This window comes from Ovis canadensis, chromosome 3 (genome assembly GCF_042477335.2).
Source record: "Ovis canadensis isolate MfBH-ARS-UI-01 breed Bighorn chromosome 3, ARS-UI_OviCan_v2, whole genome shotgun sequence".
NCBI lineage: Eukaryota > Metazoa > Chordata > Mammalia > Artiodactyla > Bovidae > Ovis > Ovis canadensis.
In genome coordinates, this window is record NC_091247.1 from 177,807,512 (window position 1) to 177,823,295 (window position 15,784).

Here is a 15,784-nt window from a genome sequence, read left to right on the forward strand (position 1 = left end):
GTGCTTTCCCCTCTGACTCCTCCAATTCTGGATATCCAGAGAAAAATATCTGTAAGACAGATTGTATAGTTCCTTAGTAGCATCTGTGGTGTAGATGCTCAGGATAAGGGCTTTGGTGACAGTAACTGTGGCTTTCTTGGACTTTCTAAGTCTCACTGGGTCCTTAGCAGGGCCTAGGAGCACCTAGTTTGGCACATGGCAGAGACTCAACTTGAACCAACTAGTAACAGTGTTTTTGATACATATGGTTTTTAATGGAAGCCTTTGATGTATTTCTTTTCTCCTTTCTTTCCCTCATCCTTCCTGCTCAGTGTCTCCCGACTACTTCTTCATTTCCTTCTTCCTGTTTTTTAAAAAGATTTTCTGTTCAGTTCAGTCTTTTGTTCTCCCCCCCTTTCCCCTTTCCCCCTTTTCTTTATACTTTCTATCTCCTCGTAACTTTCTTTTTCCTTACAGGAACTGGGAAAGACAAGGGTGTGTGGGCGGCCGTGGCTTCCCTCCAAGGAAAGTGTGAGGCTTTGGGCAAAATAGATCTCTCATTTCTTCCAAACATAGGTCTAATCTGAACTGTCTCCAGGCTCTAGTCTCCAATCCAACTTCAGTGGTTTCAGCTGGACTCCACGAGAAGGGACCCTAGGGATGCTGTGTCGTTAGTCTTGTCTTGGAGAAATTCAGCTTTCTATGCGCCTACTTGTCTCGAAGATTGGGGCACCCACATTCCCTTTCCTCAAGTCACCAGAGCCCAAGAGAGACTTCTGAGTAAAATGCCTGGCTGAAGAGAAGCAGGACTTCATTAAGAGTTTGATTTATCCCCAAATGATCTATTGTTATGCATCAAATATGTTTTCCCTACAAACCAGTTGGCAGGGAGCATGCAGATAAATTACTACAAGATGTAACCAGACAAGCTGTTCAAAAGGGAAATGGCTCTGTGTGTGTGGGACGCAGGAGAGCACATCCATAAACATGTGTTGGGAAATCAAATCCATCTAAGTCTGCTGGAAGAAATAAGCTACTGCCCCCAAACTACCAGTTTGCTGTGATAACTGACTGTTCTTTTGGGGTCATCTTCCATTGTCTCAGTGGCAAGAATCAAAAAGCAAGGTCAGGACCTATTCTGAAGTCTCTTCAGAGGAAAGGGGCTACTGGGTTATCCATAGGCAATTGTGAATTCTTTCCTTTGGTACATGTCAAGTTTGCTAATCTTGTTTTGCTGGAGAGAATGGGTTAGAGTATATTTTACCTCCATATAACAATATTTAGTTGTAATGATAGATTTCAAGGGAATAATAGTAAAATACAACATAGTGTAACATAACATAAGGGCTTCCCTGGTAGCTCAGTGGTAAAGAATCTGCCTGCCAATGGAGACAATACAGGTTTGATCCTTGGCCTGGGAAGATATCCCCTGGGGAGGAAAATGGCAACCCACTCTAGTATTCTTGCCTGGAGCATGGTGGGCTATGAGGTCGCAAGGAGTTGGACAGGACTTAGTGACTGGACAACAACAACAACATAACAGAATATAATGTCATATAATACAGTATAATATAATATAGCACAGTGCTATATAGTTTGATGTGGAAGAAGAGCCCCTGGGCATGACCTCAGAGAAACATGGGGGATATGAATTCTGTCTGACCACTTGCCACTTGCTAGCTCTGTGACTCTGAGAAAGCTCCTTAACTTCTCTGAGATTTCACCCTCTCTTTTAAAGGGGGGAGGGCACATATGACTTGCCTTACAACATTGTTTTGTTTTAACACATGCAACATGCCCTGCACCATGGCCAGTGATATTTAAATGATTTAGACTGAAAACAATTAAAACTTTAGTTCCTTACTCACACTGGCTACGCTTCAAGTACTCAATAATTCCATGGAGTTTGTGGCTACTGTGTTGGGCAGCACAGATATAGAACATTTCCATGATTGTGGAAAGTTTTACTAGATAGTACTGTCTGAGAATAGGCCAGAGGCAAAAATAGGTACATTATATATAATTGTTGCTTCCTGCTTAATAGTTCAAAGCATATTTGCACATAGGACCTGACTGAAGGGCTGTCTATCCAGCAAAGTTGCCCTTTCTCTTAGATATCACTATCTCTCTACATAGTATTCTAACCTGACTCAAGTCTGCAAATCATGGTGATTGATGGAAAATCAGAGTGTACACAGAGGATTTCTGGGTCTTTAGTTGAAAGATACCAAATGCATACTTCGGCCACCTGATGCGAAGAACTGACTCATTGGAAAAGACCCTGATGCTGGGAAAGACTGAAGGCAGGAGGAGAAGGGGATGACAGAGGATGAAACGGTTGGATGGCATCACCAACTCGATGGGCATGAGTTTGAGCAAGCTCTGGGAATTGGTAATGGACAGGGAAGCCTGGTGTGCTGCAGTCCATGGGGTCGCAAAGAGTCAGACACAACTGAGCAACTGAACTGAACTGAAGTAGGCCTTAACTCCAACCACAAAACACATCTCAGATAACAGATAGGAGTAGAAATGAAGTGGAATCAACAAAAATAATAACAAAAACAAACAAATCTCTAAGAATATCCACCAAATACTCAACGCGGTCTCAATGCTAATATGCATATGACCCTGTTAATGTTTCATTTAACTGCCTTAGAAACATCCCAATGTAGATGAAAGCTACCCTAAGGTGCCTAGCTGAAGCTTAAGAAATGTTCTCAAGGTCAAAGCAGAGGGATCACAAATTTGCTTCCATTTGGTTGAGGACAATTTTAACTTTCCACAGTAAAACCAACACATGGTTGGGGCACCTGATGGGGCTGCAGTATGAGAAGAAGGTCCCCATATTTCTTAGCAGAGACAAAGTAAAGTAAGCCCAGGGTAAGGTCACGCTTCACATTCGGGAATGAAAAGAACAAAAGCAATAGCTACGTTTGTTGGGTGCTTATTGTACACATTGTTTTCTATTCATATTATTCAGTTTACCTGATAATCTCCACCATAACCTTATGAAGTAGGAACCTTAATATCCCCATTTTATAGGTGAAGAAATGAGGCACTGAATGGTTAACAACTCACCCAAGGTCACCAGCTACTAAATGGTGAAACCAGAATTGGACTGAGTGGTTTAGCAAAAGTTCACTTTTTAAACCACAGTTCCCTGAGGCCTGTAAAGGTAAGTGATCTCTCTGTAGTTTCCTCATTTAAGTTTCAAAAAAATGTTGAATTCTCTTACAATGCTTAGAGTTTTCCTTCTGAAAATTTTCTGGTCACTGTAAGAAACAGCTCTATCGCTTCTCAGCCTTTTGGCTAAGATCAAGTATAGAAACAGCTCTGAGTATTAGAGCTATCATATTAAAGACAAAGATGAAAATGCTTTGTTTTCTAGATATATCAGCTTGCAGATTTATGTAAATAAGCATTTCGTGAGTAATGAAGATAACAAATGCAAATGAGACAGTGAGACCATTTTATCTTTGAACGCAAGGAAATACTGTTTCCCAGTGTTTGAGTAAGGAATATGCGAAGTGAAAAACGGGCACTTAGGTTAAAAGATCAGCAGACCAAGGCCTCCAGGCCAACTGCCCGCTTTCATCAACAGTTTTATTAGAACACAACCCCACCCAATCATTTATGGATTGTCTAGGAGTAGAGACAGTGAGAATATGGCCCAGAAAGTCTAAGACAGTTACCATCTGGCTCTTTCCAGAAAAAGCTTGCTGACCCCTGATTTCGATGGCAGTGAAAAAATAGCATTATGTCTGATGTTGAGTCTTATCTTATAACCATCATTTTCAGCGGACTGAAAACATATGACTTCAGTGGTACAGTATTAATAATACATTGTTGAATTTTACATAAGTAAAAACTGCAGATAAGGAGTTTACAGGTCAAATGGTAACTCCTTATAATAAAACACTGTTGCAGTCCTGAATTTGAAAGCCAAAGGCAGTCATTAAATAAGGCAAAGGGAGGGGCTGTTCAGCTATCCTCCAACCTCAGTCCATTCCTGTCTGACAACTCTGATCACAAGAGATCATCACGATTCTTGCTGTTGCTTCCCCTTCACTGCCTGAGTTTCTTGAGGGCAGAAAGTGTGTCTTCTGTGGCCTGGTGCTTAGCACAGTGGTTAGTATTAGTAGATACATAGTAGTAGCTGAATGCAGAGCCATGTGGCAAAGAGTTGAATGATCCAAGCATAGGAGATTCAGGGAAGCAGCCACAGACAGAGGAGTTTGGGCAGAGTGCTCTCAAAGATGAGGTGAACCAGCAATGAACTCACAAAAATCACAGTCTCTACCTTACAAAGTGAAAATACAACCAGGGTAAACCAGGTAATCATGGCCACCTTTCTATGATCATATAGGATGTGACAAGAAAGAAAGGGAAGCCGCTCAGTTGTGTCTGACTCTTTGTGACCCCATGGGCTGTAGCCTACCAGGCTCCTCTGTCCTGGAATTTCCCAGGCAAGAGTACTGGAGCGGGTTGCCATTTCCTTCTCCAGGGAGTCTTTCTGACCCAGGGATCGAACCTGGGTCTCCCGCATTGCAGGCAGACGCTTTACCATCTGAGCCGCCAGGGAGGCCCAGGATGTGACAGAGACACACTCTTGTTAGCTCCTTGCAAACATTTATTATGTTAATTGTCACAACAACTCAAGGAAATAGGTTCTTCTCTTTATTTCGTAAGTGAAGAAACTGAAGCCGAGAGGTTTATTACCTGGGCCTGGAATACACAGCTAGAAAATGGTAGACAGTTTTAAACCCAAGAAGTCCGAATCCAGAGATTAAAATTTACGATTATGTTCTATTGATCTCTCTGTGGATGCATCTCTGGCCTCTTTCTCCTCAGTGCTTTTCAAGACATTCCATAAGGAGCTTTTTCCTGAAAATGTACATTTCCACTTTTGTAATGAAGACCAATAGCTCAAACCTAGTTTGCTGTATAGCTCTTAATTTTACAGCAAACTTACTGGCCTCAGCATTCGAACAGGGATGGTCATACCATACTCCATTGTCTTTGAGGAGTATGCTTTTCTATTGTGCTTTTCTGTGTAATTAAGAAACATTATTTCAAATTTGGAAATACTGGAATGGTTTTAGATGTAGGTCCTTGCTACTCAAGTTCCAGTTTGAAATTCAGTATCATCAACATCTGGAAGCTTTTTAGAAATTCTCTCAGGCCCCAGTCCAGATCTACTGAGTCAAAATCTGCATTTTAACACAATGACTAGGTGATTCCTATGCACTAAAGTCTGAGTAGCATGTACTCTTCCACTTCAGTGTGATTACCGCTGACTTCACGAGAGATAATGCGGTAGCCCCTTGGCATCTGTTGGACAATTGGTTTTAGAACCCCCCATCCCACCTCAACCCCACCCCACAGACACCAAAATCTATGGATACTCATGTTCCTTATATAAAATGGCATAGTATTTGCATTCAAGCTATGAGTATCTGCCATGGACTTTTCTTTCTTTCCTTTTGTTCTTTATGTGGTTGCATCAGGTCTTAGCTGCTGCACACAGGAATGATCCCTTGCATCATGCAGAATATTTTGTTGCAGGACATGGACTCTCTAGGTTAATTTATTAACCTCACAGGTTCTCTAGTTGTGTCACCTGGGCTCTAAAGCACGGGGGCTTCAGTAGTTGCAACATGAGGTCTTAGATGCTCCCTGGCATGTGGAATCTTAGTTTCCCAACTAGGGATCAAACCAATGTCCCCTGCATTGCAAGATGAATTCTTAACCACTGGACCACCAGGGAAATCCCATGGATATCCTCCCATAGACTTCAGATCATCTCTTTCTTAAAATACCTAATGCAATTTCAATGCTATATAAATACTTGCCATTGTGGGGAAATTCGAGTTTTGGTTTTTGGAACTCACTGGAATTTTTCTCCCCTGAATTTTTCTTTTTTTGGGGGGTTTTTTTTTTTTTAGTTTTTTATTTTTTAAATTTTAAAATCTTTAATTCGAGATTGGTTGAACCTAAGGCTTTGGAACACATGTATAAAGAGGGCTAACTGTATTCTGTATCTCTGGAGGTAATCGGTCAATTTGATAAGAGCTTGATATGCTAGGGGCAAAGGCCCCATCCTGGCTTTGAAAAGACTTAGAGGTTCACAGTTCTGATTGAATATAGGATCACCAGGGGAACTTTTAAAAACCCCAGAGCTACTCAGGGTCCTTTGTGGTTCTATACAAATTTTAGAATTGTATTTTCTATTTCTGTGAAAAATGCCACTGGAGTTTTGATAGGAATTGCAATGATTCTATGGGTAATATGGTTAATTAGGTAATATAAGTAATATAGACATTTTAATAATATTAGCTTCTCTGATCCATGAACACAAGATATCATTCCATTTATTTTTATCTTCTTCAATTACTTTCATCAGTGTCTTATAGTTTTGGTGTTTGAATCTTTCATTTCCTTGGTTAAATGTATTCTTGTTTTATTGTTTTCAATACTATTATAAACGGGATTGTTTTCTTTGTCAGATAGCTCATTTTTGGTGTATAGAAACACAACTGATTTTTATATTTTGATTTTGAGTCCTGCAACTTCATTCATTATTTATTTTTTAGTTTTAACAATTTTGATAGGGTCTTTAAAATTTTCTGTAAACAAGATCACCTCATCTGTGAAGGCTTTCTTATCTCTTCTTGCTATTCTCTGGAACTCTGCATTCAGATGCTTATATCTTTCCTTTTCTCCTTTGCTTTTCACTTCTCTTCTTTTCACAGCTATTTGTAAGGTCTCCCCAGACAGCCATTTTGCTTTTTTGCATTTCTTTTCCATGGGGATGGTCTTGATCCCTGTCTCCTGTACAATGTCACGAACCTCATTCCATAGTTCATCAGGCACTCTATCTATCAGATCTAGGCCCTTAAATTTATTTCTCACTTCCACTGTATAATCATAAGGGATTTGATTTAGGTCATATCTGAATGGTCTAGCGGTTTTCCCTACTTTCTTCAGTTTGAGTCTGAATTTGGTAATAAGGAGTTCATGATCTGAGTCACAGTCAGCTCCTGGTCTTGTTTTTGTTGACTGTATAGAGCTTCTCCATCTTTGGCTGCAAAGAATATAATCAATCTGATTTTGGTGTTGACCATCTGGTGATGTCCATTTGTAGTGTCTTCTCTTGTGTTGTTGGAAGAGGGTGTTTGCTATGACCAGTGCATTTTCTTGGCAAAACTCTACTAGTCTTTGCCCTGCTTCATTCCGTATTCCAAGGCCAAATTTGCCTGTTACTCCAGGTGTTTCTTGACTTCCTACTTTTGCATTCCAGTCCCCTATAATGAAAAGGACATCTTCTTGGTGTGTTAGTTCTAAAAGGTCTTGTAGGTCTTCATAGAACCGTTCAACTTCAGCTTCTTCAGCATTACTGGTTGGGGTATAGACTTGGATAACTGTGATATTGAATGGTTTGCCTTGGAGACTAACAGAGATCATTCTGTCATTTTTGAGATTGCATCCAAGCACTGCATTTCAGACTCTTTTGTTGACTATGATGGCTACTCCATTTCTTCTGAGGGATTCCTGCCTGCAGTAGTAGATATAATGGTCATCTGAGTTAAATTCACCCATTCCAGTCCATTTTAGTTCGCTGATTCCTAGAATGTTGATGTTCACTCTTGCCATCTCCTGTTTGACCACTTCCAATTTGCCTGATTCATGGACCTGACATTCCAGGTTCCTATGCAATATTGCTCTTTACAGCATTGGACCTTGCTTCTATCACCAGTCACATCCACAGCTGGGTATTGTTTCTGCTTTGGCTTCATCCCTTCATTCTTTTTGGAGTTATTTCTCCACTGACCTCCAGTAGCATATTGGGCACCTACTGACCTGGGGAGGTCCTCTTTCAGTATCCTATCATTTTGCCTTTTCATACTGTTCATGGGGTTCTCAAGGCAAGAATACTGAAGTAGTTTGCCATTCCCCTCTCCAGTGGACCACATTCTGTCAGACCTCTCCACCATGACCCACCCATCTTGCGGGCATGGCTTGGTTTCATTGAGTTAGACAAGGCTGTGGTGCTAGTGTGATTAGATTGACTAGATTTCTGTGAGTATGGTTTCAGTGTGTCTGCCCTCGGATGCCCTCTTGCAACACCTACCATCTTACTTGGGTTTCTCTTACCTTGGGCATGGGGTATCTCTTCACACCTGCTCCAGCAAAGCACAGCCGCTGCTCCTTACCTTGGATGAGGGGTATCTCCTTACCGCCACCATTCCTGACCTTCAACGCGGGATAGCTCCTCTAGGCCCTTCTGCGCCAGCACAGCCACCTCTCCTCGCGTTGCTCCTCCCAGCCGCTGCACCTGGCCTGGGCGCCACCCCTGGCCTCCGGTGCGGGGTGGCTCCTCAGGGCCACTGCCCCTGGCCTCAGGCGCGAGGTGGCTTCTCCCAGCCACCACTGACCTCGGACGCGGGGTAGCTCCTCTCGGCAGCCGCCCCTGACCTCGGCCGCTGCCCCTGACCTCGGACGCGGGGTAGCTCCTCTCCACCGCATTTAGTGCGCCGGTCGCAGCCGCCTGCACTTAGGGCACCGGGTCGCAGCCGCCCGCCAAAACCGCCGCCCGCCAAAACCACAACAAGCTATCACCTCATAATTGTTAGAATTGCTATTTCTACTAGGCAAGAAATAACAAATGCTGGCAAGGATGTGCAGAAAGGGGAACCCTAGTACACTTTGATGGGACTGCAATTTGGTATAGCCACAATGGAAAACAGTAAGGAGATTCCTCAAAAGAACAACCATATGATCCAGTAATTTCACTTCTGGGTATTAATCCAAAGAAAATGAAATCACTACCTCATAGAGATATCTACACCCCAAGTTCATTGCAGCATTATTCACAGTGTCCAAACATGGAAATAACCTAAATGACCATTGATGGATGAATGGTTGAAGAAAATAGCATGCATGTCTATATGCATATTGTCCCTTCACAATGGAATATTATTCAGACATAAAAAGCAATCCTGACATTTGTGACAACATGGGAGAAAGATGAATACTGTACAGTGTTGCTTATGTGTGGAATCTGAAAAAGCCAACTCAGAAACAGCAGATTGGTGGTTGCCGGGAGCTGAGGGGTGAGGGAAATGAGGAGATATTGGTCAAAGGACACCAATGTCCAATGTCCAGTCATAAGAGCAGTAAGTTCTGGGGATCTAATGGGCAGCATGGTAACTGTAGTTAACAATATCATGTGTTAGTTGCTCAGTCATGTCTCTTTGTGATACCATGGATTGTAGCCCACCAGGCTCCTCTGTCTGTGGGATTCTAGTTGCCATTTTCTTCTCCAAATAATATTGTGTAACAGCAATAACAAAATGGTAATTATGTGAGGTGAAGGATGTGTTAAGGAACCTTAGTGCCATGAACATTTCAGTATATATATATATATCAAATCATTGCACCTTATACAACATTATGTATCAATTATATCTCAATAAATCTGGAAAACAAACAAAAACCCAACCCAGAGCTCAGACTGCTTGCCCTACCAATTAGTTCAGAACCTCTGGGGGTGGGACCTAGGCATCAGTATATTTTAAGATCCCTGGGTGATTCCATTGTGCAACAGAGGTTACTTCCTGTTTGGAAATAGGGTGTTCTTTGTGGGAGAAGAGAGAATGTGCTTCTATTTGCCTTTCTAACCAGGCTTTAGTTGGCCTCCTTTGAGCCTTCTACTCAACTAGACTGGGCCCTGGGCTTTGGTCTTTTTCCTCACAGAGTCCAATTTTAGCTGGAATCCTCTGAAGTTGATTTAGCTGTACTCCCTCACCTCGATATTTGATCACCCTCAATATCTGATCACCTCTCCTCATCCCCTACCCACCATTTCCCAGTGATATCTGGTCCCCCTGGCCTGCCCTCATCAAAAATTCTGTTTGGTTAGTTTAGCAAGAATTATCCTACCCTCTTCATGACTTTCCATCCTCCACCCCCTGTCCTGCTCCTTGGCTATAAATCTCCACTCCCATGGTATTCAGAGTTGAGCCTGAACTTTCTCCCCTTCTGCCAATAGATCCTCTTGAAAATAGTCTTCCTTACCATCTTTAACAAGTACCAGAACAATCTTTTCTTTAACACTACTACTCACCCTTAATGTCTCAGTTTAAGCTTTAGATGTTTTTCCCAGGAAGTCTGAATTAGGTGTCCCTTCTTCATGTTTGCAACACTCCCTCTACTACTTCCAGCAGGTGCTATTGTAATTTCCTGCATGCTTTTCTCTGTCTCCCGTTTGACTCAAAATGTCATGATGGCAACACTGCATCCATCTTATTCCACATGAACAACAGCACTAGCAGTGAACACTACTGCATCACACATGGACTGTGTGTCACTCCCTGTGCATATTATCTTAGTGAATACCTGTCTCAGCACAATGATCATCTCCATTTTACAGGCAACAATCTGAGAATGGGAAAATTAATTAACTTCCCTCAGGTCACACTGCTAGGAAGTCCTTAGCTAAATTAAGTTCCTGATACATGGTAGGGTGTTCAATAAAGGCTTGTTGAGTGAAAAAAATAAACACATGAGTTGCTTTCCTCTCTAGTTTGTCTGCAACCTCTCTGGTGGGATAACAACCACAGTGAGATTCCCTTCCCTTACTCTCACCCTTACTAGGGTTCAGCTTTGACCTCTTCCAAGTTTTCTGCCCTAAAGTAGATGGGCTGAGAGTTCTGACCTTTTTATGACTGAACAGCAATAACTTCTGACCAAGGGGGTAGTATCCCAGCTCTTCTGACAGAGCATACTAAGAGAAAAATGAAAATAAGAGAGGAGAGACTGTATGGATACCATTTCCCAAAGTTGTACTTTCAGCTTGAGGACGCAGTGTGGGAGGAATAGGGCATGGGATTGTTGCAAAGGACCTTTAAATCCTTAGACATGTCATGCATTTTCTGAGAATGGGAATAAGCGTGATTTTCCACCTCTAGACATACTATTGGATTTATTGTTGCAACCAATAAAGTGTGAGCTCATCTAAGATTATTATCGAATCCATATTAGCTTCCCATCATCTTATTCAGTAAGTACAAACTGCAGCAATAAAATATTGTGTGGGGTCCAGTGGGATATTTTTCATTAAAAATATGGAATGATTTACCAGCTTATGTGTCATCCTTGCACAGAGGCCATGGTAACCTTTTCTGTATCATTCCAATTTTAGTAGGTGTGCTGCTGAAGTGACTACTGATGGGATTTTTGCAGTTATTAGTAGTAATAAAAATTCTAAGCATTTATTGCCTGAGCAGTGTATTGTGGATGCAGAATATCTCATTTAATGCTTCATCAACCCTTTGCAATGGCTACTGTTATTCTCATTTTGTATATAAAGAGCACAGGATATCCTAGAACATTGATAATACTTCCTGCTTAATACTATGATGAAGACAGAACACCTGGAGGACTGCCAGGCCACTGCCAGAGTGGCAGCAACAGGAAGGGTCCATGGAGGTTCAGATGCTTGGGTGGTTGGAGGGAGAATGCTAATACTTATATCTGGACATGGAGGAAGGGCCTCAGATAGACTGACCATGTCTAAAATTTAGGAGCCCGTGATGATCCAAAAGAGAAGTGGTATATACCTCAAGATTGTGTGTGTGCTGTGCTTACTCGCTTAGTTGTGTCCAACTCTTTGTGACCTCCTGGACTGTAGCCCGCCAGGCTCCTCTGTCCATGGGGATTCTCCAGGCTAGAATAATGGAGTGGGTTGCCATGTCCTCCTCCGGGGGATCTTCCCAACCCAGGGGTTGAACCCAGGTCTCCCACATTGCAGGTGGATTCTTTACCATCTGAGCCATCAGGGAAGTCCAAGAATACTGGAGTGGCTAGCCTATCCTTTCTCCAGGGGAACTTCCTGTCCAAAGAATTGAACCAGGGTCTCCTGCATTGCAGGTGGATTCTTTACCAGCTGAGCCACCTGGGATGCAGGGGCTAAAGTGGTTACCTTGGCAAACGGCAGTGTTCTGGGGTGGGATAGGGAGGATATGTAAGGATCTGGGACCTCCAGTGCTGAGAAGAGTGGTGCATGGATACTCAGGCATTCATTGATTCCCTCCCATCTTCCAGACGCAATGCAAGTGGCTGCAATACAGTTCTAAGCAAAAGAGATATGGTTTCTCTCTTAATTGGAATTGTTTAGAGAAAAGTATTCAAATAATAGCATAATACACAATTTGAAGCTGTGATAGGTACGATGAATGAAAGGTACGAGGTGCTATATAAGTGTACAGTAGGGGATTGTAGGCTCATTAGGAGGATCAGGAAAGGCTTTCTTGAAGGAGAAACTGGAGAGAAGGAAAGAGAGGAAACATCCCTGGCAGAGGAAATAGCTTGTGCAAAGGCCCTGAGGTGGAAGGAAAGGGATGCATTTGAGAAAATGAAAGAAAGCAAACATGTCTACAGCCCAGGGTGCTGAGGAAAATACCTCTGGGACTCTGGGAAGGCTGGGGAACAAGAGAAGGAACAAGCCATTGAAACTCGCCTCCAAGCTAAGACCAGCCGGACTAAGGCTATTGAACTGTAGGTCTGAGTTTCCTCACCTGGCCCCACGCTAGAGATCTAGGTAGTCCCAAGGCAGTTTCCTGGCAGTTTTTCGGATGACAAGTGCCCTGGTTAGGGGAGGAAAGTTAGATTTTGGCCATAGATCTGTAATACCTTTTTCAATTTGGAAATTCTGAAACTCTGCTGACCCTGTGGAATTGTGTGTCCAGTGGCTCTTATACTGGTTAAATCTTTTGTAGCAGTGGCCTTCAACCTTAGCTGCACATTAGACTCACCTAGTAGTCATGTATGGATGTGAGAGCTACACCATAAAGAAGGCTGAGCACCAAAGAATTGATGATTTTGAACTGTGGTGTTGGAGAAGACTCTTGAGAGTCCCTTGGACTGCAAGGAGATCAAACCAGACAATCCTAAAGGAAGTCAACCCTGAATATTCATTGGAAAGACTGATGCTAAAGCTGAAGCTCCAATACTCTGGCCACCTGATGCGAAGAGCCAACTTATTGGAAAAGACCCTGATGCTGGGAAAGATTGAGGACAGGAGGAGAAGTGGGCAACAGAAGATGAGATGGTTGGATGGCATCACTAACTCAGTGGACATGAGTTTGAGCAAACTCCAGGAGAAAGCAAAGGATAGTGAAGCTTAGCGTGCTGCAGTTCATGGGTCAAAAAGACATGAGTAAGCAACTGAACAATAGCAAGAGTCACCTGGAGAAATTTTAAAATCAGTGCTGCTATTATTCACAATAGCCAAGACATGGAAATGACCTCTGAGCCCATCAATAGATAAATGAATAAAGAAGTGTGCTATATATAAAATGGAGTATTATTTGACCATTAAAAAGAAAGGCTCATACTATTTGCAGCAACACATATAGCCCTTGAAGGCATCATGTTAAGTGAAATTAGTCAGATGGAGGAAGACAGATACTATATGATCTCACTTACATGAGGAATCTAACTCAATAAAAAGAAAAATAAAAATTATAGAAAAGAGACCAAACTTGTGGTTACCAGAGGCAGAGGGTGGTGAAAGGGGTAAGTTGGATAAAGGTAGTCCATAGATACACACTTTCTGTTAGAGGATAAATAAGTACTGGGAATGTAATCTACAGCATGATGGCTATAGGTAACACTGCTGCATGAGATATATATAAAAAAATTTAAGAGAGTAAATTATGAGTTCTCAATACAAGGAGAAAAATTTTCCCTTTCTTGTTTTCTTTTTATTGTACCTATATGAGCAGGTGGATGTTAGCTGAACCTATGGTGATATGTAAATCACAGTATCTGTAAATCAGACCCTTCTGCTGCATGCCTTAAACTTATATGGTGGTGGATGTTAATTATTTCTCAATAAAGCTGGAAAAAAATTTACTGCTTCCTCAGCCCCATGCCCTTTGTTTACGATTTCATTATTCAGAGTAAAGGCTGAGCATTAAGACTTTTCAAAGCTCCCCAGGTGATTCTAATATTCAAATAAGTTTGAGAACCATAGGGTTAGACACTAGTTCCCAAATGCCATTCCACAGATCAGCCAAATTGTAAGTACCTGCTATCAAATCTGCTGTGTCAGCATTTAAGAGTGGCAGCACCCGGTGATTTTTTAAACTTATCCAGGTTTGGGAGAGCCCGATTATATGATGGCCTCTTGACCTTTAATCTGATTCAGTATGGGGTGGGGCCTGAGATACTGCATTTTTAAGGAGCTCCAAGGCGCTGTTGCCTTAGGAGGACCACCCTCGAATAGCAGTGATTTCAGGGGATGCAAATGAAAGAATGAGTGGCTTTGCTCCAAAACCTGCCCAGGGCTGGACCTGAAAGTTATTAGCATATAAGAGAACTTTTTTACATGCCCTTGCCTCCTTCCCAGATGGCTTTCTTTAGAACAGGGATTGAGTCTTTGTCATGGCGCCATCTTTAGCATCTAAGCCCAGTGCTAAGCACAGTTAGAAGAACAATAAATGGGATCTGAATTGAATAAATACCATGATGTCCTCAGGGTCCAAACTGCAGAGCCAGCTGAAGGTGAGACATTGCTCTAAAGCTCTGGCCTTCTGCCACTTCCAGTCATAAATTCCAATTGGATGGGATCCAATGCGAAGCTGTGTGTTACTGAAGCCAGCTCTGTAGGGGGTAGGGTCAAAGCAGGCCTTTGGAATATTAATAATCCTGAGCAGTGACAACAGCTATGATATTTACAGACCCATGAAGCACAGGGGACAGCCTGAGGCTGCGCACACAGCTATAGACTCCAAGGATTTACTCTGCTCCAAATGGAGCATGTATATTGCCCGACACTGCCAAAAGCCATACGGCCCATTAGCTTTTACTATACTGAGAAATGTGCCAGGCCTGGTGCTAAGAGGACATGACAAAGCACATTTGACAGCAGTGGTCAAAGGAAAAAGCACAGTGGGAGCGGAACTTCTCTGTGGGCTGTGGCTCATGTCTTTGGAACAGGAGACAAATACCTCTGCCTCTCCGTTTGGAGGCCCAGGCTGGTTGGAGTCTGACAAGGACTTATTACTTTAGAAACTTTTTTCAGGCATTTGGTTTCTTCTCCTGGATTCTCCATGCATAGTGATGGATGTTTTGTTCCTGAATATTTTTTGATGCTATCACTATTTGCATTGTTTGTGAGTTACGTATTAGGAAGAGTTCCAGAAAGAGAAAGGAACAGAGAGAGAGCAGAAAGAGACACAGAGACACAGAGAGACAGAGAGATAGAGAAGGGAAGGAGAAAAAAACATGTCAGTAGATGGAGTAGAAAACTGTAGAGAAAAGGGTAGGAAGTCAGAGAAGGACAGAGGCTGGGAGGACCCCAGGCCAGGGCTCCCCCTTCTTTTTGTTTCTTTATAGTCAAGGGTGGTCAGAGTGGGCTTCCCAGGTGGCACTAGTGGTAAAGAACTAGCCTGCCAATGCAGGAGACATGAGAGGCGCAAATTCTATACCTGGGTTGGGAAGATCCCCTGGAGGAGGGCATGCCAACCTACTTCAGTATTCTTGCCTGAAGAATCCCATGGACAGAGGAGCCACGGGGTCACAAAGAGTCTGACATGACTGAAGCAACTTAGCACACGCATGTACACATGGTCAGAGTATCCTTCAAAGGGAACTCACATGCTCCTGTTGTAGCCATGCGTTCCGGGAAAGAAACTCACTCAGAAGGACAACACAGATAGTGGAGTGCAGTTTACTACCCTGGCGGGCCCAGGGCAGAGTCTCCTCTTAGCCAAGGACCTCGACCAGCATTTGTGAAAAT

The 15,784-nt window shown here is 42.7% G+C and overlaps 1 non-coding gene and 1 pseudogene across 1 annotated transcript; one reads left to right on the plus strand and one right to left on the minus strand.

Annotated features, from left to right (window-relative positions):
* The first annotated feature begins 3,268 nt into the window (after window positions 1–3,268).
* On the plus strand, window positions 3,269–3,435 carry LOC138438525 (U2 spliceosomal RNA; annotated as a pseudogene).
* A 7,664-nt stretch (window positions 3,436–11,099) lies between these two features.
* LOC138438417 (U6 spliceosomal RNA) lies at window positions 11,100–11,206 on the minus strand. Its single transcript, XR_011256353.1, has one exon. It is a non-coding gene; the product is annotated as a U6 spliceosomal RNA (small nuclear RNA).
* Between the last annotated feature and the right edge of the window lie 4,578 nt (window positions 11,207–15,784).